Here is a 22,926-nt window from a genome sequence, read left to right on the forward strand (position 1 = left end):
GGGGGTGGAGATGGGCGGAGCTGGAAGAAAGCTTTGGTGGGTGGTGGAATCACAGGAGGAGTGGGGGAACCACCGGGTAGAAGGAGGTAGGGTGGAACAGGATGGAACTAAGGGGAGCAGGTGGGGAGGAGCGGGGCGGAGCTGGCGGACGAGTGGGACGAAATTTAGGAGACGGAGGTGGAGCCATGGGAAGAGCTGGGGAAGCACAATGGATGAGCACCTGGGGAGTAGCAGGGCCGGGCTGGGGGACCCTCCAAAGGCAGAAGTGGGGGACTAGGAGGGCGTGGCTGGTGGCAAGTTAGGAGAGAGAGGTGAGGTTGAGCCGGGCCGGTCTGGGGGAAAGGTCGGAGAAGTAGTAGCTAGCGCCGGGGGTGGGGAGGGTGGCACGGGGATGGGCAAAAGCTGGGAGAAGGTGGGGAGGTGACAAGCGGGGCTGGGGTTGAGTAGAACGACGTGGGCGGGGGAAGCTCGGAGCAGAAAATGGGGAGGAGTGGGGCGGGGCTTTCGAGGCTCGAAGTGGACTGTTGAGATAGCTGGGAGGGGGGAACAGGGCGGGGCTGTAGAGAGGCTGGGCGGGACTGCTAGGATAGTTCGGAGGAGGAGCTGCGGAGGGGCTGGTGTGGAGAGTAGCAAGGTTGGACTGGTAGGGTATCTGGAAGGTGAAGCTGGGGTGGAGCAGGGTGGGACTGGTGGAATAACTCGGGGGAGGAGCTGGGGTGGAGCAGGGTGTGGTAGGGGAGGAGCGGAGCGGGACTCGTGGAATAGCTGGCGGGGAGGGGCTGGGGTTGAGCAAGGCTGTGCTGGTGTAGTGGCGGGGAGGAGGAGCTGGGGTGTCGCGGGGCGTGGCTGGGGTGGAGCTACGGTGGAGGAGGGCGGAGCTGGCAAGGCCGGAATGTTGGACCTTGGGAACCGCGCGGGGCTTAGCAAAGGTGTGCCAGTGGCGCAGACCAGGCAGTGCCCTTTATAAGCGTCCAGTCCGCGCCGCACTCGTAGGCAACAAAGTGGCAGCCCCAGGGTCCTCAGCGACCTGAGGTGACCCTTAAAATGGACCCCGGAGAGCACGGAGGCGGGAAGAGGGTGGTACCCGCAGGTTGAATCCCGCACCTCCGGGCTGAACGCCCAGGCACCCTGGGATGGCCAGTGGGGTCCTGAGGGACGGACTTTATATGAACGTATTTTGCAGGTGAGAAGAAAAATTCCTACTCTGTTTCCTGCTGCCCCTCAGACCTGACATGTGCCAGACAGAGTCAACCGCCCTGTCAGAGCTGTTTCCTGCCCTCTACCTCTCAGTCAGGGACCCAACACACTCCCTGTCGCCCTGCTTTGTTCCTGGGGTTCCCTTACCCTCACCCTCCTTCCGCATTTGCTTGGTGACCAAATCCGGTGTCCCTGCCTCCCAAATGCCTGATCAGAATAGATGCTCCTCTTCTTGTCCCCACTGCTACTTCCTGAGTTCAGGTCTGAGGTCTGGGGCTTTTTACCTGAGCCTCCACACCCGCCTGGATGCCTCCTGTCTTTCTTCCTCTATAGGGGTAACTTCAAAAACATTCAGGTCACCCCTGGTACTTCAGAGTGGCCTGCAAGTGAGCTTTTTTTTCCTGAACACTTTTTTCAAAGCACGAGAATCTGTTTTACCTCAGCTACCCTGCTCTCACTCAGTAACCCACCCCTGCCAATGGAACAAAATCCGCAAGGAGAAATAGAGGGACTACAGATAGAATCCTTAAGGAAACAAAGTTTCTGGAAGAGTGTCCTGTATCTCTGGTGTTTCCTGAATTCTCTCATAGCTAGGGGCTTTTTTCATATGACTCAGGCAGATTTTTAACCCCTCTCTGGCCCTCGTGTGATCCCAGCCAACCCTGTAGCTTAACCATGCTTCCTAAAACACAACTTTGCCCAGAGGTGGCCCTGGCTCCTAATTCTTGGCATTTAAGTGCCTGAACCTCTCTGGCCTCAGTTTGTCCAGGTGTCAAATGAGGATAATATAAACGATCCTCAGGTTGTGAGATTACTATGAGCACTGAATGAGCCCAGCTCAGCCATAGATAACATGGCCTTGTTCAAGGGAGTCCTCCTGTCTCCTTGGGCATAGCTGCCTCTCTAGTCTCACTGCCTGGACCCTTCCCCAGTTCCCAGCACTCGGTGACTGTGCCCTCCACACTGCTCTCTCATGGCAGATACTCTCCCTCACTTCCTGTGTGTGTCCTCATGAAGCCTCCCCTAACAGTCTGAGCCGGGTGTCAGGGCCTTCTCCTTCTTCCTGACAACTTTCCAGAATCCTGTCTATGGTACTCCTTTTGTGCAAGGTTACCTTGGGCTTTTTCTGTTTTGCATGTGTATGTGTGTGCCCAGTTACTGCAGCTAGACTGGAATCTCTCTGAACAAGGACTCTGTCCACTTCACCTTTGTGCTGTCCCCAGAGCCTGCCTCTGCCAGAGGAGACACTCACTAGATGTTAACGATGGCGATAAACTGTCCAGTTTGAATCATCCAGGATTCATCGACTCTCTACCATGATGAGCTACTGTACCACACTAGGCTTCAGCAGATGAGTGACATAGGCCCTGACCCGGAGTCGGTGCATGCTAGTTGGATAAGAAAGGCAAGTATGTCAGTAGCTCTCATTTGAAGTAGGACCAGACACTGTCCACAGAAAGAACTGTGAAGTGCTACAAGGCCTCAGGAGAGGCCAGGATGCACCTCACTGGGAGATCAGGAAGTTTTCAGAAGCAGGCTGGTTCTGAGCTGCGCACTGAAGAATAGGCAGGGTTTGGAAGGTGGTGATACAGAGTCCAGTCCTGGGAAGTCAGCTTTAGACTGGGAAAACAGGAGATTAGAGGCAATAAGGAAGAATATCCCAGGTAAAGGTGCTTCTCGCATCCTGTCTCCTCTGGTCCTCGAATCAACCTGGCAAGCTAGGTGCTGATAGATCCACTTGATGGATGAGGAAACCAAGAGCACAGAGGCCAAGGGACTGGGCTAAGATCTCTCATTCGGCTGGGGTGGGGGAGAGTTGGGATTTAAACTCAGGATCAGCCAACCCAGAGTCCACGTGGCCACAAGACAGGTTGGGAACACAGGATGCACACTCTGAACCTGGTGCTAAGGCCATCAGCCTGCTACCCTGAGTTATGCTTCTGAAGTATATGGCTGATCCTGGGCCTTGCGTGTATTCTTATTTCCCATCTGGAAGGCAAGGGGCTCAGCCTCTGACCACTCCTACTCCTTCCAGCTCTTGTGCAGTGTGATTCAGGGGCTTTGATTTATTTCACTTGCCTGTGAGCTGGTCTACTCCTTTTAGATCACAGGAGGGAGTATTGCACTTGAATCAAGATAGTATGCATTTCACAGAATGTACTTTATGGTGGCTGTGAAAGAGTCAATTCTGTTTACTCAGCTATGGCTGGTGCTCTCTGGAGTGCAAGGAAAGACCGAACCAAAGGGAGGATTAATGGCTTGCTGTGTGACATAGCCACCCAAAGGCACTGTCCTTAGATTTTCATCCCCATTTGTGTAGCTGAGAAGTGTCAAATCAGGCATATGCATTTAGTTCTGCTCTTGAGTTTCCTGCTGATGGATTCTGCAGAATGACTCAGGGTAGCAGAGTTTCTGTCAAATCTATTGCTTGCTTCTGGGGATCTGTGTGGTCCAGAGCCAGGTGACTTTACCATATATGTCTTCCTACCAGGATAGAGCAGGGCTTGGACAAGGGCTGGTATGGAGGTGAGGGACTACAAGCGTCATCTGTAGTCCTACAAATCTGCCCTCTGAGACATTTTTTTATTCTATTTTTTAATGTGTACTTATTTATTTATAGGGGAGGTGCAGAGAGAGAGAGAGAGAGAGAGAGAGAATCCCAAGCAGGTTCCGTGTGTCAGTGCAGAGCCTGATGCGGGGATCGAACTCACAAACCGTGAGACCATGACCTGAGCTGAAACCAAGTCAGATGCCTAACTGACTGAGCCCCCCAGGTGCCTCTGCTTCTTCAGACCTTGAAATGCTTGCCTGTGTCCTCTTCTCCTTCCTTCTCCAGTCCTAGCGAAACTACTTTTTGGAGTCCATCCTATTTGTAAAATGACTGTTATTCATATCGAATTAATCCGAAAGTAGTACCATCAATTTCCCTCTAAAATACCAACAAGACCACCGCTTTAAACTGTTGATACACGAGGGGCGCCTGGGTGGCTCAGTCGGTTAAGTGTCAGACTTCCACTCAGGTCATGATCTCACCATTCTGGAGTTCGAGCCCTGCATCGGGCTCTGTGCTGACAGCTCAGAGCCTGGAGCCTGCTCTGGGAGATTCTGTGTCTCCCTCTCTCTCTCTGCCCCTCCCCTGCTCATGCTCTGTCTCTCTCTTTCTCTCTCAAATATAAATAAACATTAACAAATTTTAAACTGTTGGTACATGAGGGAGAGAGAAGAGTTGGTGAGAGTCGGCGTGTTCTGAGCGTTCACACCGTATGCAGAGAGGTAGTTTGCCGCAGCTCCTGTGCTGCCGTTTCCACTGTGGTAAAACAAAGCTGGCATTCCCGCCAGGCTTTGCAGTTCATAGCTTGCTTACCTGTGGGTCCTTAGGAAGAAAGCCCCTCTGGGTCCTTTTCCTCATCCTAATACCACATTGGATTCTCCTGGGGCTTCGGCGGTGACATTATCATTCTCTTCACTTTAGAGATGAGGCACCTGAGATTCAGAGAGAGGAAGTGATTTACCTCCAGATGCACAGTGAGTGACCGAGGCAGGACTGCTTGAGTCCAACTATGGTGACCTGCTTCCCCTACCCACGGAGGGTTGTGGTTGAATATGCTACCTAGAAGGCCCTTTCGAGCTTGAGCAACATTTGATGCTGTGAGTGTACTGTTTGGGAATTCAGTCTTGACCCATTCAGACTTATTTCTTGGCTGCTTCTCTGGTTCCTGGCCTGCTCAATTTGGTTCTGTACCTGCCCAACACAGTTGCTCTCCGCCTGTGGTTCAAGAAGCCCAACTCTTCTGAAGTAATTCTTCCACTGCACTCGGTGTCTACCCCCACTCATGCTAGACTGTTCATGTCGGTCATGGGAGAAAGACACTCTGTTATTTGCATACTTGTGTTGGGGCCCAGCTCAGGCTGTCTTCTCATTCCTACGTCACATGCTAACCACTCATTCCCAAGTACTTTGGCATGCTGGTTATCTGGAATTCATCCTGGTTTCCTTGTCCTTGCTTCTACTTATATACACTCCTCCCTTCTGCCACATTATCTGGGTCCCAGGCCTTTTCTGTGTTTGATTTTTCTTCTGTAACTCCCTGGGCTAGACACAGAGGCACAGTGAAGCTAATGAAGTTTAAGACTCAGCTTCAGGGTCACTTGCTTGTACAGGCCTGGGAGAGACCCTAACGTTATGGTTTATGCCAGTCATACGGCTTATAAAATCAACAGAAAATGAAATTTTAGCTGCTCAGGGCACCTGTCTTTCCATTCTGTTGCCTCCATTATTCTTGCTGTTGTGTTGGGTGGCAATGCAGCGGCCTTGGGCATATTGAGAATCTGACTAAGGAGATGCTAAATGGGGATATACTTAGTGTGCATTTGGAGAGTCCTATTTAAGGGGCTCACAATCAATTCCATACATATTTGGGTTATTGCTAGCTGCCCTATATTGAAGTAACTTTCAGGAATACCTATGCTTTCTGTACCTTGGCACACAGTGTCAGGAAAAAAGGTATGAGGTTGTAGAGGACTGGGTGTCGTGTCTTGGAGAGCTCAGTGCTGAAAGTGTGTCGGCAGTAGAGGAGAATCAAGGTTCACGGTGGACCGAGCCAGAAGCTGGTCTGTGGGAAACTCTTCCAGTCACAAATCAGATCTGTAAAATCGACCAACACAGGTTCCATCCTGTCAGGAAAATTCTCAGTGTGCAGTGTATGCAATCATAAACACAGCACGCATTATGTTAACATTTGGACGGGCCTGTATGAAGTGGAATTTTCCAGAATTCTTGTGACTGTGAGGCACACACCTGTATCAGAACTACAGACGTTGAGCGGCATGCCGAAAAGAGTTCATGTAGCTGGACTGAGACTGCTGTCATTTCAAAAGGTCTGCTTGCAAGGCTGGCTTCTGGGGACTTGGCCTTCAGAGGGTGTCCAGGCAATAGTAAACTGATAAGAAGGCTCACTGTGTTCAGACTGTTTATACAAACTACATGGTTTATGCTGAACACCTACTTTCCTTCTGGGCGTCTGAAATTTTGGTGCATGCTAGCTAGGCAGACAGTTCCTATGTGACCAGCCCTGACTACAATCCCAGGGCACTGAGTTTGGGCTTCCCTGGGCAGAAATGTCACATCCGTGTCACTGTATGTTCATTGCTGAAGGAATCATGTGGTCTGCGTGGCCCCTCATGGGAGGGATAGAGGATAAGGAGTCTGCACAGGAATTCCTCCAGGCTTTCCTCGTGTCTTTTCCTCTTGCGATCTGCCTGTGTGTCCTTACCATGTTGCTGTAATGCATTTTAGGTGTGAGTACAACTGTATTCTAAGTCCTGTGAGTCTCCCACTATGATAGACAAGAAAAGTAGGAATAACGTATTGCAGAAATATGTCAGGCAATTATTTAATAAAATATACTTTTATTTATTGTGTCATTTTTTTCTGAATTTTGAGATGTGCCTCACGTTTGTTGACTTTTTCAAATGTGTATTCCATTGTATTTCTTCTCTCATTTTAAATATTCACTTCTGTTACCAATCCTATATTGATATTTTTGTATTCTTATCCTTGGAGAGGGCCCCAACTGTTATAAGCTTCCGGTTCCACAGAACCTGGATCTGCCTCTGTTGTGGATACAAGACTTGTGACTTCTTGTTGATTTTGTTATTGTCACCCCATATTTCACAGGTGGGAGATTAAAACTGAATGGGGGAAGTCAAGTATATGTGGCAAAACTGGGACAGGATCCAGGTCTTCCAACTCCCAATTTAACGCTCTTTTCCTTCCATTCAGTAAAGCGTTTTGATGATTTATCTGTAAACAATGGTCAGGGTGCATTGGACATAGACTGGGTGGCACTTGGAAGACTGAAGTTCTACTCCCTTCTTTCAGTAGATGGGTCATCTTGTATGAGTCCTTCCCTTCCTGGGACATATTTTCTGCTTTTGTAAAACAAAGGCACTAGAATAGATGCTCTTTAGAGTAGAGGCCTTTCTCTCTTTGATGTTCTGTGAGTCTGTCATTCTAGAAACGCTGGAGTCACGCAATCATAGTTGAAACCATTTATCTTCTTGTCCTTGGGTCTTCTCTATCTCTAAAACAGAAGTAAAATACCTACGTCTCTCAGTTGTTGTCAGCTCCCTGGCACCATTCCTGGTAGAGCAGGTGATCAAAAGTTGCTTCCATCCTTTGGTCCAGTCAGGAACAAAGGTTGTGGTGTATAATTCTCACTCCTCCCCTTTGGAATCAGAGGATCTTTGATCAGCAAACCAAATTAAAAAAAAAAAAAAGAAATACACACACACACACACTCTGCTTCTGAAACTTTTAAAAATGGAAATATAATTTGCAAACAGAAAAAAAAAGCACAAATATTAAGTGAATAGATTAGTGGATATTCACCAAGTTAACACACCAGTAACCCACATTTATATTAAGAAATAGAACACTGCTAGAACTGCCTTGTGATCTCCTCCAGGTCACTCCTTCTGCCCAAAGGTAACCACCACTTTGGCTTGTTACATCTTATGGAATCCTACATTATGTACTGTTATTATTGTCTGGATTCTCAACACTTAATATTGTTTGTGAGATTCATCCGTATTGTTGCATGAACAGTATCTCCTTGATTCTCGTTGCCATACAGTATACCGGTTTATGACTACACTGTGATTTATCTATTCCACTGTTTGTGGACATTGGCATGGTTTCCAGCCTTTTGTTGTTACAAATAAAGCTGCTAGGAATATCCTTGTATTTACTTTCTTTGGCAAATATATGTTTCTGTTGCATATATGTCTAGAGGTGTAATTGATGATTTATAGGATGTGACCAAGTTTAACTTTAGCAGATACTGCCAAATAGCTTTCCAAAGAGGTTGTAGCAACTTCTATACTACCACCAGCAGGGTGTGAGTTCCAGTTAGTCTCCATCCTTGATAGCACACGTTGTCACTTAGGTGGGTTGCAGGGGGATCTTATTTTGGTTTGTTTGTTTACATAGATCAGACTTCTGTGGTGTACAATTTCATGACTTTGGACAGAAGCGCAGAGCCATGAATCCATTACTACCATCAAGATACAGAAAAGTTCCCTCACCCACGCTCCCCCCCCAAATGGCCTGGCACCACCTCTTTGTGTTCTACTCCTCCCCCATTCTCAGACCCTGCCACTGGCCTGATCTCCATCCCTATAATTTTACCTTTTCCAGATTCTCGAGTAAATGGAATCAAATGGTATATAGTCTTTTGGATCTGGCTTCTTTTACTAAGCAAAATGCCTTTGAGTTTCATCTGTGTGGTTGTTGTGTATCAGTAGCTCACTGCTTTTTATTGGTGGGTAGTCATCCATTGTATGGATGCACCACATTTTGTTTATCTGTTCAACAGTTGAAGGACATTTGGTTTGTTTCCAGTTTTTGGTCTATTGTTGTAAATATTCATATAGAGGTTTTTGTGTGGATATAAGTTTTCATTTCTCCTGAGTAAATATCCAGAGGTGGGGATTGCTGTAACTTCCACCACCAGCAAGGTATAGAACTGTACCATCACCACGTCATCCTCATACCTCATAGTACCCCTTTATATCCTCACTCACTTCCTACTCCACATCCCTTACCCTTGGCGACTACTATTTTATTCTGCATCTATGTCACTGTGCTATACCAAGAATGTTATTTACATGGACTCATATGGCACAGTATGTACCTTTTGATAATGGCTTTTTTTTTTCACTCAGCATAATTCCCTGGAGGTTCATTCAAGTTGCTGCCATGTATCAATAGTCCACTTCTTTTTATTGCTGGATAGCATTTAATAGTAGTGATGTATCACAATTTAACCGTTTACACACTTCAGTAGTTTTCATTTTTTGGCCATTTAATGAATAAAGCTGCTATAAACATTCATCTACAGGTTTCTGCACTAACGTAAGTTTTCATTTCTCTGCAGTAAATGCCCAAGAATGTGATTGCTGGGTCATCCAGTAAATACATTTTTAGTATTTAAATAAATTGCCAAACTAATTTTCAGAGTAGCTGTACCATTTTATATTCTGACTATCAATGTATGGAGATCCATTTTCTTGGCATCCTCACTAGCAATTTGGTGTCACAGTTTATTATTTTATTCACTTGGATAGGCTTGTAGTAATGTCTCATTATGGTTATAATCTGCATTTTCTTCAAAGGCTAATGATGTTGAATATCTTTTCATGTGCTTCTTTGCCTCTGTGTGTCCTCTGCAGTTAAATGTCTCTTCATGTCTTTTGCTCATCTAATAGAATGAGTTTTTTTGATGCCGAGTTTTGAGATTCTTTATATACTCCAGATACAAGTCCTTTGTGGGACATAGAATTTTCACACTTTTCTTCCAGTCTGTAATTTGTCTTTTCATCTCCTCTTTAGTGTCTCCTGTATATTGGAAGGTTTTAGATTTGATGAGGTACAGTTTATCAATTTTTACTTTTGCGTGTCATGCTTTCAATCCATTGGGCATCTTTGTGTAGGTATATTCTGTATTCTCTATTGTCTTCTGCTGATGTATGTGTCTCTACCTCCCCCAGTACAAGACTTTATTATTGTTATTGTTGAATTTGGAGAGTTGTTCATATGTTTTGGATATAAGACCTTCTTCAGCTATGTCATTTGCAAATATTTTTCCCAGTCTGTGATTATTCTTTTCATTCTCTTAAACAATGTTCTTTACCTTTTTTTTTTTTCTATTGATTTCTAGCATGGCCTGAGACCATACATTTAATGATTGCTGTTACTTAAAATTCATTGAGGTTTTTTTCTATGGCCCACACAATAGTTGATCTTTATGAAGGTTCCATGTGCGAGAAAAGAATGTGCTGGGTGGGATTTTATACACCAGTTTCATCAGATTGGTTGCCGTGCTGTCCAGGTAATCTGCAACTTTACTCATTTTTTGCCTGTATGTTCTGTCAGTTTCTGAGAGGAGTGTGGAAGTCTCCAACTGTAATTGCGTATTTGTCTTTTTTCTCCTTATAGTAGTGTCATTTTTAGTGCATTTTTAAGCTCTGTTAAGTGAGCACATTTTTATGATTTTTATCTTATTGGAGAGTTGACCTCTTTCTTGTGTAATGTCCCTCTTCATTTCTGACAATATTCTTTATTCCGAGGTTTTTGTCTGATGTTACTCTAGCTACTCCACAATATTTTGCTACTATTGTTGCTTTATACTTCTCTTTTAGATCAATTAAATATAGGAAAAATCTGTTTTACCTTCATTTCTTTCTTTTTAGCACTCTTGATTTGTTTGTGAAGATCCATGTTTCAGACTAATGTATTACTTCAGCTTGAAAAGTTACTTCAAATTTTTTGTTGAGTAGGACTACTGGCTATGATTTCCATCATTATTTGTGGTCTTCTGAGAAAGTCTTTATTTCTCTGTCATTTTGAAAATTAGCCTTATGGAGATATAATTTACATACTGTAAAATTCACCCTCTCAAATGTATACTTCAGTGACATTTGATCAATTTGCAAAGTTGGGGAACTCTCACCAAAATCCACTTTTAGAACATTGCTATCACCCCCAGAGACCCCTCATACCATGTCAGTCATCTTCTCACCCCCATTTCAGGCAACCACTAATCTGCTTTCTTCCCCCTTCCAGTTTTATTGAGATATAACTGACATACATCATTGTTTACATTTTTTTTCTGTTTTATTTTAGAGAGAGAGAGAGAGCACACACATGAGTCAGGGAGAGGGGCAGAGGGAGAGGAAGAGAAAATCCTAAGCAGGCCCCACGCTCAGCACAGAGCCTAATGTGGGGCTCGATCCCATGGCACTGGGACCATGACCTGAGTTGAAATCAAGAGTCAGACACTCAACCGAGCCGCCCAGGCACCCCCATCATTGTATACGTTTAAGCTGTAGAAATCTGCTTTCTATGCCTATAGATTTGCCTTCTTTGGAATTTCCATATAAATTGAATTATACAATACTGAGTCTTCTGCATCTGGGTTCTTGCACTTACCATAATGTTTTTGAGGTTCATCCATGTTGTAGCAGGTGTCAGAATTTTGTTCCTTTGTGTTGCTAAATAGTATCCCGTTGTATGGACGTAGTATATTTTATCTGTTTACTAATTGATAAACATTTGAATTGTTTTCATTTTTTGGTTCTATGAATAATGCTGTTATGAACATTTGCTTACAGGTCTTTGTGTGGGCATATATTTTCATTTTACGTCTTACCTAGAGCATACATAATTGCTGGTTCACATGGTAAATTTACGTCTAACATTTAAAAATTTTTTCAAAAAACATTTTTTTTGTTTTAGTAAGTTAAAATATTTTTAGAAGAGATTGAATACACTATTTAAGAGATACTTGAATAATGCTATTCTGTATTTTGTTCAAGGTGATACTTTTTAAAATGTGAAGCTACTCTTGTGTCATTAGATTATTATGCCTTTTACATCAGAACTAAAGTACATTATGTTTTACATTTTAAGGAACTAATTGCCAAACTGGTTTCCAAAGTGGCTGTGCCAGTTTACATTGACACCAGTTCATTTCTAAAGATAATTTTTTCTGGGTATAGAATTCTGAGTTGCATGGTTTCTGATGAGAAATTTCATGTAATTCTTATCTTTTTATTCTATGTAATGTTTCTCTTTTCTCTGGCCGCTTTCAAGATTTTCTTTAACTTTTGTTTTCAGCAGTCTGACTCTGATATGCCAAGGGGTGATTAACTGGAGACCCTGAACTTATATCTGTGCTTTGGTGTCATTTAATTTCAGGATATTCTCACCCATTATGACTTCATAAAAATTTTTAAAATAAATAATTTCCCATCCCCCTGCCTTCTTTCTGGGATTATACTATCTTAAGGCTGTTTTATATATTATCTTGGGTATTCTTTTCTGTTTTTATTTGTAATTTTTCTCCTTGATTTCAATGGGGGTAATTTCTATTGACTGATCTTCAGGTTCACTGATTCTTTCCCTGGCTGTGTTGACACTGGTGGTGAGCCCACTGAACATATTATTTATCTCCACTACCATGTTTTTCATTTCTAGCATTTCCATTTGGTTTTTCTCTTAGAGTTTGTGTTTCTCTGCTGCAATTACCTTCTGCTCTTGCATGATATCCACTTTTCCCATTAGAACTTTTAACGTGTTAATCCTAATGGAAGTTCCTTGTCTGATTGCCGCAGTGTCTGTGTCATAGCAGATGCTGGCTCTGATGATTGCTTTGTTTCTTGGGAGTATGATTTTCCTTGCCTTTCTGTGTGTCTTAATTTTTTTTGTTTGAAGCCATACATCTTGTGTGGGACAATAGAGACTGAGGTATATAGTTTTTATGCCTGGATGTGAGCGTGAATTTCCTTCTGCTAGATCTTTAGAACAGGGTGTTGAGTTACCCTGATTAGGAATTGAACTGAGTTTGAGACTGTCCTTGCAGAAACCTGTGCACCACAGGTTTCAAATTCCTGTAGCAACTCCTTGTACTTAGGGGGAGAGGTGGTTTTCCAGAACGTTTTGTCAACACTGAGCTTTAGGTCTTCCCTTCCCACTGCTTCAGGTGGTCTCTTTGCCTACTCTTCCTCTTCTGTCCCTTTCCCAGCACTATTCTGCTGTTACCAGTTACTGGAACTTGGTTGCTTAGTGGTGTGGGGGACTGGGAGGGGGCAGTTTCCGTTCTTCTGCTTGAGCCTCAGTCTTAGGTCCTGGGTCCCTTGGTCTCAGGAGTGTGGCCTTCGTAAGTCTTTTGCCCCTGTCCTTGGTCATTGTGGGCCCAGCACACATTTCTGCCCTTCTCCTAGGACTCGTTTTACTTGTTTTCCTGTTTTCTTCTCCCAGTTGGCATGGGTTGCTACCACGCAGTCTGTGGTCTTTGCCTCCACAGAGAAAGGCGTTTTCTTCCTGGAGGAAATAAGGGAAATGCAGAGGTGAGGATTCATAGCCCTCCCTAGTGTTCTTCTCTTCAAGGTCTGCATTTCAATGGTCCCTTCTTAGTGTTCTTTCTGATCTTTTCTGAGAGCAAAGCACCCAGTAGAGTTTCTGGGGTAGGGACTCCCACAGTATCTGAGGCTCTCAGAGGCTTTCCTCTGCCTTGCAGGTTTATATTCTGCATTCACCAAGTCATCTATGGTTCCAGCTGACCTCTTCTTCCTGGTTTTCAGTTAGCTAAGCCCAGATGAGTGAGTGCTTACATCTTTTCTCCTGCAGAAATGGTATCTCCTCAGGTTTGGGGCAAGTTTGTTGCTCTGTGGCCACAGTTCTCCAATGCATTTGAAAACATTGATGAATTTAAAGTTAGTCTGGCTTGTTTTTTGTCTTAACTATGGGAATGATACTTCTTCCAGCCTACTGCATCCCAGAGTAGAAGCTATCTCCTGGCTGATCAAATTTAGATTTCTTTGAGCTCAGACTGTCAGCCCCTCACACCCCTTATTGTTATTCATATATTGTAATGTGCAGAACATTTCCTTCTTATGATTGTTGCTCTCAAAATATTCTGCTCTGCTTTGCAGTAAATGCCTGTTGACTATTTTGTGGTATTCCTATTTTGGGGTATTTCAGATACCCCATTTATTCCTTCTGCTTCCCCCTAGCAGATACTGCCTGGTCCTATTTTGGGTTTCATTGGAATATCTTTTCATCTAGTTTTGTTGTAGATGTTGTTTATGGGTTTTGTTGTATTATTCTAGCACTCCATCTGTTTTCAGTGGGTGATTCAGGGAGACAGAAACTATGATGCCACTGTTAACATTTTCCTCCTAAAGTCTTGCCTTTCTTTTTCAAAGGATATTTTTGCTAGGCATAAAATTCTACTTTGACAGACATTTTCTTAGTCTATTGGTGAATGCAGTTTCAGAACTCAGTAAATACCCTGAGGGAAAACCTGGCGGAATACTGCACCATTTTGCCCTCTTCTTCTCACCAGAATCCTGGCTCTTCAAGCCTCGAATAATTTTTCTCCATCCCACAGAGACCACCCAAAGCTCTGCTGCTTTCTCTTGTCTTGGTAGAGGCTCTCAGTGTAGGCCTTTACTCCTATCCCTACTCATTTACCTCATGCCCAGAATCAGCAAACGTTCTGAGGAAAAAGTGGCTGCAGGGTGTCATTGCCTCTCTTTTCCAAAGTCCTGGTTGCCTAATCATTACTCTAATGCCTTCCAATAGATGTTTTACATTTTGATGTGACTTTTCTAGTTATTCTTTGCTACAGGCTACTCCATGGCATTCACACAAGTCCACCCCCACACTAAGTAGTTTCACATGAAATCTTCTCCTCACCAACTGAAGAAATTGCTGAAGGGCAATGTTTTAGGGGGTTCCTTCTCAGATAAATCCATCACTGCTCTTCAGGAGGAAAGACTCTCAAAGATGAATAAAAATGGCTGAGACTGAGGGAGACTGTTGTATTATCGCATCATTTCCATGACCTCTGTTTTTGGCCGGTAAAGGTAAGGAATTATTTAAGTTAGCATGAGTTGATTAGGTTAGAAAACTAACTTTTCACAAACACAGCAAATGATACCAATCCTAACTTACACACTTATAAGATCTGAATGAATGAGGCCCTGCTACCTTCTGTCATTATGAGACCCGCAGCACAGCTACCACTCAAAATTATTTCCTTTTGGTATGTTAATTGTTCTTGTAAAACACAAATCATCTTCTGTCTACTTTTCAAGGACTCAGGCATAGGCGCTCACAATAAATCATAGGTGCAATGCCTGTCTTTGGATATAGAGAGCTCCATGCTGTGGAATCTGTCAGAGAAGATGAACTCCCTTGAGAGTAGAATTTACTCTGCTAATTATCATGCTTCCTGCCACAAAGCCACGGCCTCCCTTGACTGTATATCCCACAGCTGTGCAGAGTGTTTCAGGCAAAGATTAGATTGTGTCTTCTGCAAGGTCTTCATCCTGGAGACTCTCCAGAAGGGGTGATAGGACCATAGAAAAACAGAAAACTGTTTTCTGTTCATGGGCCCCTTATTGCCATGAAAGCAGTATTCGGAACTTAGCTCTCTTATGCACCAGCTGCATGACTCTGGGTCACCGACTTACCTCTATGTGCATAGATTTCCTCATCTCTAAAATCATCCTAACAACCTTGGCTTCATAAGTCTGTTGTGAAGACCAACTTTAATAATGGGGCAGAAGTTATTTATCAGTTTCAAAGTGCAGCATACCAATTAGGGGTTGGTGTGATCGCTGTTGCCTTATCTCATTTTAGTGCTGCTGGAGTCCTAGGGCTGGAAGACGTCTAATCCCACATTTCAGCCAATGCAATAATCTTCAGCGTCCCAGACAGATGGCCTTTTAGCTTCTGCATGCAGAGCTGTTTCAGATGTAGGATAGATTTCACTTATGCTTGTATTCCAGTCCATATGTTGGGTCCTGGGAGTTCTGGAGCTTCTGATCTCCCGTGACTGGGGAGGGAAGGGCAGCGAAGACTTCAGAAGCCCAGAGCCATGCTATGTGTTTTGTTTTGTGTAGCTTCCAGTTTGGGAAGGTGGTAGCCTCCTGTTGGGATATCTAGTCAGTTCTGGAAGCGGGTTTGGTTTAATCCAGACCACCTTCTCTAAACACAGGGGAATTCCTAGGGGAAACCAAGTGCTAGCCCATCCCTCGAGGTTTTCTTTGGGTCTTTGGAATGGTTCTTCCTCTGAAAGGACAAAATCACCTGTGATTCTGATAAGAGCTGGAGGCACCTAGTGACCTAAGCCGGTACTCAATGGGATGGAGAAGAAGAAGTACTAGAGAAATAGGAGGGAGTCTTCAGCACTTTCCGGTTATCTAATGGACTAATTTATGCTGACCTTTTTTTAATATGTAAAAAAATAGTCATAGAATCTGGAAAGGTGATTTAATCTTATTATTTGAGACCATGCACATGTATTGTTTATTTCACATTAGTTGTTTTCATCGGAGGTTACCAAGAGATACCTTCTTAACATTAGACCTATATAAAATTAGCATAAACCTTTGTTCTCTGCAAGAAGGCTACAGCAAATGATCTCTAGAAGTCTCTTCTGTTTCTAAGATAGGTCTACCATTCTTGGATTCTTTCTTGTAATGCTTTTAGAATGACGTGGACTCTTCCAGTCTACTTGGGATAGCCTTCTTCTTACACAGCCTGCATGGTCTGTCACCCTCTCTTTGGTCTAAAACCCTCTGGTGACTTGTAGAACTCTTATTTGTAGTTACAGTTATAGTCTGGTATTGGAATTCTCTATAGACTGCTGCTTGGAGAAGTTCAACATCTTAGAGATGGTTTCAATGAAAGAATTCTATCAAAAAGAATTTGCTGAATTGCGATTGCAAACAAAATAGTTGTGTGGGGACAAAATGTACTCCTGACAAGGGAGCCTTATGTTTGTTTTCCAGCCTCTCCTTCCAGTGCTTCACTTCTAATCTCTCTGCAGAAAGAAACATTTCAACAGAAAACCCTGTGGAAATTGAGACAAGTTATCTTCTCAAAGTCCTGAACTCCCATTCCTACTTCAGAAGGAACTCCTCTGTTCACAGCAGCTAAAGCTAGCCCGAAATCCAGTTCCTTCCCAAGGAAATTCTGTTTGGATTTTGGATGCACACCTTTCCAAGCATTGTGTTCTTCAAATGTAAGTTCAATGGCATAAATGTCTTTCTGTGGCCTGGAAGAACTTTATATCTTTGTGTTTTCAAATAATGTGATAGTATAGTGTCTCATATTTTGCTGGTGCTATTTAGAAAATTCTGTATCATAAGGGGATTTTAGAGTTATGACTGCCTTGTTTTATCTGGATTATATATGGCTCCTTCATTCTGGGGAAAACCAAGTTCTTCATATACAGCATGTGTTTTCCCAACACCAAGGCTGAGAGACTTGGGAGGGAGTAGGAGCTGGCTCTCGTTCTGTAGGTGGTAGCAGTAAAGCACCGAGAGGCAAATGTACTTGCCAAGACACCGATTCTCAATTCCATTTGGGGGACATTCAGGGTGTCTCACAGGATCTCAAAGTGCCTCACAAAACCACTCGAAAATTCTCAAAGCCAAATTCATCTTAGTTGACTTCAATTTTTTTGGAGTTACAGCATTTTAGGGTGGAGGTGGGTGTGTTTTACAAAAAAAAAAGTAATACAAAAACAGCCGCCGCCCCCCCCCCCCCAACCAAGTAAAGCCAATAAAATGTAAAAACTCAAAAAACCTTTGGGAAGCAGTGGACTAGTCAGTAAGTACCAGAACAAGCATTAAAATAACCCAGGTCAGGTAACGAGAGGTATAAATTCTTGACTCATCCTCCATGGATTTGTACTTAAATACATGTCTTGTGTGATGGCGTGTCTGAAGATACTTTTCTGGGCAGGCTTTCTACAGCACTTGGGGACAATCCTAATGGTCTTTTGGGGTGACCTGATTTTTTTTCACTGCCTTTGAAAGGTGAAAAAATATATATGGATACACTTGCACAGTGAGGAATTTAATGTCGCTGGAGCACAGGCTTATAATGGGAGAATTATGCAAACATGTTTCGAAAGGTAGGCTGGGGCCCCATTTTTGAGGGCCTTGAATTCAACTTTCTTCCATAGGTAATTTGGAGGCACTGCAGGTCTTTGGACAAGGACTAAAGGAGAAATATGAAATGGCCAGAGTTAGACTCTAAGGATATTAATAAGGCTGGAATGTGTAGGTTTCACCAGATTGAGACAAGTGAAGACAGAGAGATCAACCAGAAACTTTCAACAGTCTGGGATGAAAGGTGTTATTGAGGTTTTCCAATTTTATTGTGAGCTCTGTTATTGTGTTGGTGTGTAAAAGCTGATGAAGTGTTACCTACCTCTTGGGATTCCATAGACTTTCTAGTTAATGCTGGCTAGGATTTCTCCTGGCACAAATGAAAACAAAAGGACCCTTTGCCTTGCCTTTCGAAGGTACTCATTCAGAATGGGGTTCTCAAGCCACGTATCGTACTCTTGGCATCATGAAGTTTATGTGGTTCCATGGAGCTCCAAGTTCAGATAGACTGTCTGCAGCTTATTGTGTTGAAAGAGGGGACGTCACATAGACCAGGTGTGAGGTGTTTGACCCACATGTGCTCTCAGACTTGTCACGCGTGAGCTTGAATGGTGGGGCTTCATTTCATTCTGATGTTAGAGGAGATGGAGGGATTTCCCTGCACTCGGTTTGACAGCCACTATTTGGCTTATGTTTCAAGGGGGAAATATAAGGGTTGTGCAATACCAGACCTGAGTTTTTCTGCCCCTAAAAGCTGTTTTCTAAGAACAGGAGTTGGTGGCTTTGGATGCCTAGCAAAGGTTTAAAGGAAAATTTGTCTTAATGAAAAAAAGGTATTTTTCCATACCTTCTGTTATATGAACTTGTAGCAAAGGAGACTTCCCTCTTTACATATTTCTTATGATAATACAATTCTATCTTCTTCCCATCAAGAGAAATAGTGGCTGAAAAATGGTAGAATAATTTTAAAGTTATAGGAGTACTGTAGCATCCACAGGAACCTTGGCACTTAAAGTTCATACGTAAGCCCTTGGCAGTGAGATGGGACATATTTCCTTGCTTTGAAACAAAGGAAACCTGTTGCATCACAGGTAAGTTGGTATATTAATGTGATATTGACTTTGTTGCTGTCATGCCCTTACACAGACTGTTCATCTGGTCCCCACTGTTCCACATACTGTGATGATGTGTATATTTTTATTTCAAAGAAGATCTGAACCATTTTATTTCTATGTTGACCTGCTTTCATCACTGCCCATGCCTACCCCATTCCACTAGGTGGCGATCTTACCCATGAGACTGCTGCAGCCGTGCGCACCGCAAAAAACGGCCAAGCAGTAGGCTGGGTGGTGCTTTCCTGTTCGGATGAAACATTTGTGGGTTGCCTTGTCCCTCTATTCCCATCAGCAGCAAGATGCAGTTTCATACCTGCCTGCTTTTCAAAGTCTCCTAAGTGTTATTTAGTACCCACTCTATTCAAGGTGCTATGGTAGGCACAGAGGCAAGATTTGAGTCAAACAGCTGTCCAGGCCCTCCAGGAGCTCACAGTCTAGTGGCAGGGGACAGATGGCCTAGAGCTACAGTAGAGGGCCATGGCAGGGGAGTGAATGCTTCAGACTGGAGGCTCTAAAGGCCTAGTGGTCCATGACCCTGGTTTGTGGGACTGTTGGCATAGGATGAGGAGTTCCCTGCCATATACTGGAAGGGAGAGACGGGCACTGTTGCATTATTTCACTGGTAGTGACCCTGTTCAGCCCCAGAGGCCAAGGCAGGAAAGCAGTAGCCATGAATGCTCCCTCCTATCCCAGGAACAGACTGGGCTTTAACCCAGTCTCAGAGACAGATGATCAAATGTGTTCCCATTGCTCTGGGACCACTGAGTGCAAACATGTATGGCTCTCTCATTTGGTTTTATTATGTAATTTTTTTATTTTTGGAAAATAAAAAAAATAGAAAATAACACCCATAAAAGTAGCCATAATCCATATTCCTATCAACAAGAATTAAACCATCTTAACATCTTGATATATCGATTTCCAAAATTTTCTATGTTTATTTTTTAACCATTATGCAGACAACATATTAGTATATTGCCCCTTTTCTCATTTGTCTTAACCTGTGTTCCTCCCATTCTTACAGGGCCTATTCTGGGATTCAGTTTTAGGGTGCCAATGTGCCTGACATAAACGCTTCTCAGCATGATGGCAGCAAAGAGAATTTTTATGTTGTTCTACCTTTTCTCTCTCCTTCCCCCTCAAATGCAAACTGAAATTTTTTTCTGGAGTTTAAAATTACAATTTAGAAAATGTGTAAAATGCAGATAGATGAAAATAAACAAACCACCTGTGGTTCTACCACTTGGAGAGAATCGTAGTTGATGTTCATTTTGGTACATTTTCTTCCAATCTTTTTTCTACGAAGTTTTTTTTTTTTTAGAATATTAGCTTTTTATCATATTTAATATTTTATAATTTGCCTTTTCAGTGAATTGTTTATATATTTAGATATTCTTCTACCTCATGATTTTTAGTAGTTGCCCAGTATTGCATCCTATAGCTATAACATGCTTGATAATTACTATTGCTAGATATTTAGTTGGCCTCCTTTTCTTTTGTGATTATAATAATGTATGTTCTCAAATATAAATCTGTACATGAATGTGTGATCATCAGGGTAAATTTCTAGAACTGCAACTTCTGAGTTAACCAGTGTGAACATTAGAAGGCACTCTTTCATTGTATCTTTCTTTAGCAAAGTCACATGTTTATTATAGACCGTGGAGACTGTGGAGACCGCACAGATATACAAAAAGGAGAATATAAAAGTCACTCATATTCTTACCACTCAGAGGTAACCACTATTAACCTTTTATCACAACTGTTCAGTCTTCTTTTCTCTATTTTCTTCATACTCTCCTGTTCATTTTTTTAGTTAATATATTCTGAAGAATCTTTTAGGTTCCTTATTCTCCTACGCATTCAGTGGTTACATAGCATTCCGTTGTATAGAAATACCGTAATTTATTTGACCAACTCGCTACTGTTGGGCAATTAGGTTATTTCTGTTTTCCATGCTGGAAACAATGCAGAGATGAGCTTTCTGTGGCCAAGTCTGTGCAAAAATCTTTGGTTGTTTCCTTTGAATAAATTCTAGATGTGCAGTTGTTGGTTCCTACATGTATGCACATTTTTAAGCTTGTGATTATTATTGCTAACTGGCTCTATAAATAATTCTCATCTTAGAGGCAGAGTGTGGGCATGCCCCTTTGCCCCTTTTGTCTGAATTCTTGATTGTCACTGAGTTTTTTGACAATATGATTGCAAAGAATTAGTGCCTTATTTTAAAATTTACGTTTACTTGATTGCTAGTGAAGCTGAACTTTTTTTTCTTTTCTTTATCCTTTGCCCACTTTTCTGTTCTGGTATAGATATTTTTCTTATTTACAAAGAGATTTTTTTCTAAAGGTTATATATTTTTGAGAGAGAGCATATGCATGAGCAGGGAAGGGGCAGAGAGAGAGAGAGAGAGGGAGAGAGAGAACACCAAGTAGGCTCCACGCTGTCAGTACAGAGCCCAATGAAGGGCTCGATCTCATGATGGTGACATCAGGACCTGAGCCAAAATTATTAAGAGTTTGATGCTTAACCAACTGAGCCACCCAGGCACCCCTACTGAAGAGATTTTTAAAATAAATTTAAAATATCAATTCTTTGTCATCCATGCTGGTTTTCTCTTTTGGCTATTTGTTGTGATGAACTATATGTCTAGATTTCCTAATACAAGTAAAACCTTAGTTTGCAAGCATAATTCGTTCCAGAGATATGCTTGTAATCCAAAGCACTTGTAGATCAAAGCGAATTTCCCCATAAGAAATAATGGAAACTTAGACGATTTGTTCCACAACCCAAAAATATTGATATAAAAGTGATTACAATACTATAACATAATACAAAATAATAAAGAAAATACAAAATATAAAGAAAAATAAACAAATTAACCTGCACTTACCTTTGAAAACCTTCGTGGCTGGTGTGAGGGAGATGAGAGAGAGGAGGGTTATTGTGTAGGACGACTTTCACTATCAGTAATGGAATCACTGCTATCTATTGGCTCAATGGAGCCTTTTCCTGCATGAGGCCATTGTATATGCTTGCATGGATGTTGACTACAGTGCAGTATTAATAAACTCTTGTCATATACTGTATTTAATGTAACGGGCAATAAGGCAGCAGAGGAAAGGGTCTCTATCTGCAGGCAGCCTGACCTAGAAGGAAGCAAAGCATTCCTAAGCTTACTCTTGTGTGCAAAAGCAAAGGACTGTCCATAGGTGCTTTGAAGTGACAAAAAATACACTAGTGCCAGTTGTGGACACCTTCCAGAGTTCTGAAAAATTACTGATTTCTGCCAAACACTGTGGCCTGAGACCGAGCATCCGAGCATGAGAGATGATCACCCACAATCCCACAGCAAGAGAGAGAGAGAGTGAGAGAGAGAGAGAAGAACCATTGGCTCAGTTGTGATCATGTGACGTTTGGCATCACATACTACTTGTATTGCAAGACATCACTCGTTTGTCAAGGTAAAATTTATTACAAAATTTTGCCTGTCTTGAAGAACACTCACACAATAAGTTACTCTTAATCCAAGGTCTTACTTTAAATTGCAGTCCTGGAAATCCCCTTTTGCTTATGGTGTAATATTCTTGTCTTACCAGGTTTGGTTTGCTGGCATTTTATTTAGGATTTTTGCATCTCTATTTGTAACTGTTAGCTTTCAGTTTTCTCTCTCTGCGTGTTTATGTGTGTATTCACCAAGTTTTATGGACAGGATAACTTAGTTTTATAAAACATATGGGGCTTTTTTCCTTCTATTTCTGTATACCGGGAACTACTTTCAGAGCATGGGAATTATTGGTTCCTTGTAAATTAGAAAGAACTTGCCCATAAAACTATCTAGGTGCTGTAGTAACCATTGAAGGAAATGACTTCTAACAACATGGTTTGCCCCATGTTCTCTACTTCTTTGTGATTACAATTTGCTGTTTCCTAGAAAAACATCCATTTTATTAAGATTTTCAAATTTATTAGCATTTTTCAAGCTTCAGGGAGATGTAATCCCCATGCCATACACTTCATCCGTTTTAAAGTAGTTTCTAGTATATTCAGAGTTCTATGACCATCACCACAATTGCCACCGTAAATTTTAAAACATTAAAAAAACAACAACAACAACAAAGAAACTCCATAGCCATTAGCACTC

The 22,926-nt window shown here is 42.6% G+C and overlaps 1 long non-coding RNA gene across 17 annotated transcripts in view; it reads left to right on the forward strand.

Annotated features, from left to right (window-relative positions):
- Nucleotides 1-24: 24 nt before the first annotated feature.
- The window catches only part of LOC106985752 (uncharacterized), a 277,059-nt gene continuing 254,157 nt past the window's right edge, over nt 25-22,926 (forward strand). For 16 of the 17 annotated variants that reach the window (XR_008289888.1, XR_003418186.2, XR_008289891.1 and 13 more), the window contains exons 1-2: nt 2,613-4,845; nt 16,599-16,793. This is a non-coding gene — a long non-coding RNA (uncharacterized LOC106985752). Of the gene's footprint in view, nt 87-2,612; nt 4,846-16,598; nt 16,794-22,926 lie in introns of those variants that run through there. The other variant, XR_008289887.1, reaches the window with a different exon arrangement.

This window comes from Acinonyx jubatus, chromosome X (genome assembly GCF_027475565.1).
Source record: "Acinonyx jubatus isolate Ajub_Pintada_27869175 chromosome X, VMU_Ajub_asm_v1.0, whole genome shotgun sequence".
Lineage (NCBI taxonomy): Eukaryota > Metazoa > Chordata > Mammalia > Carnivora > Felidae > Acinonyx > Acinonyx jubatus.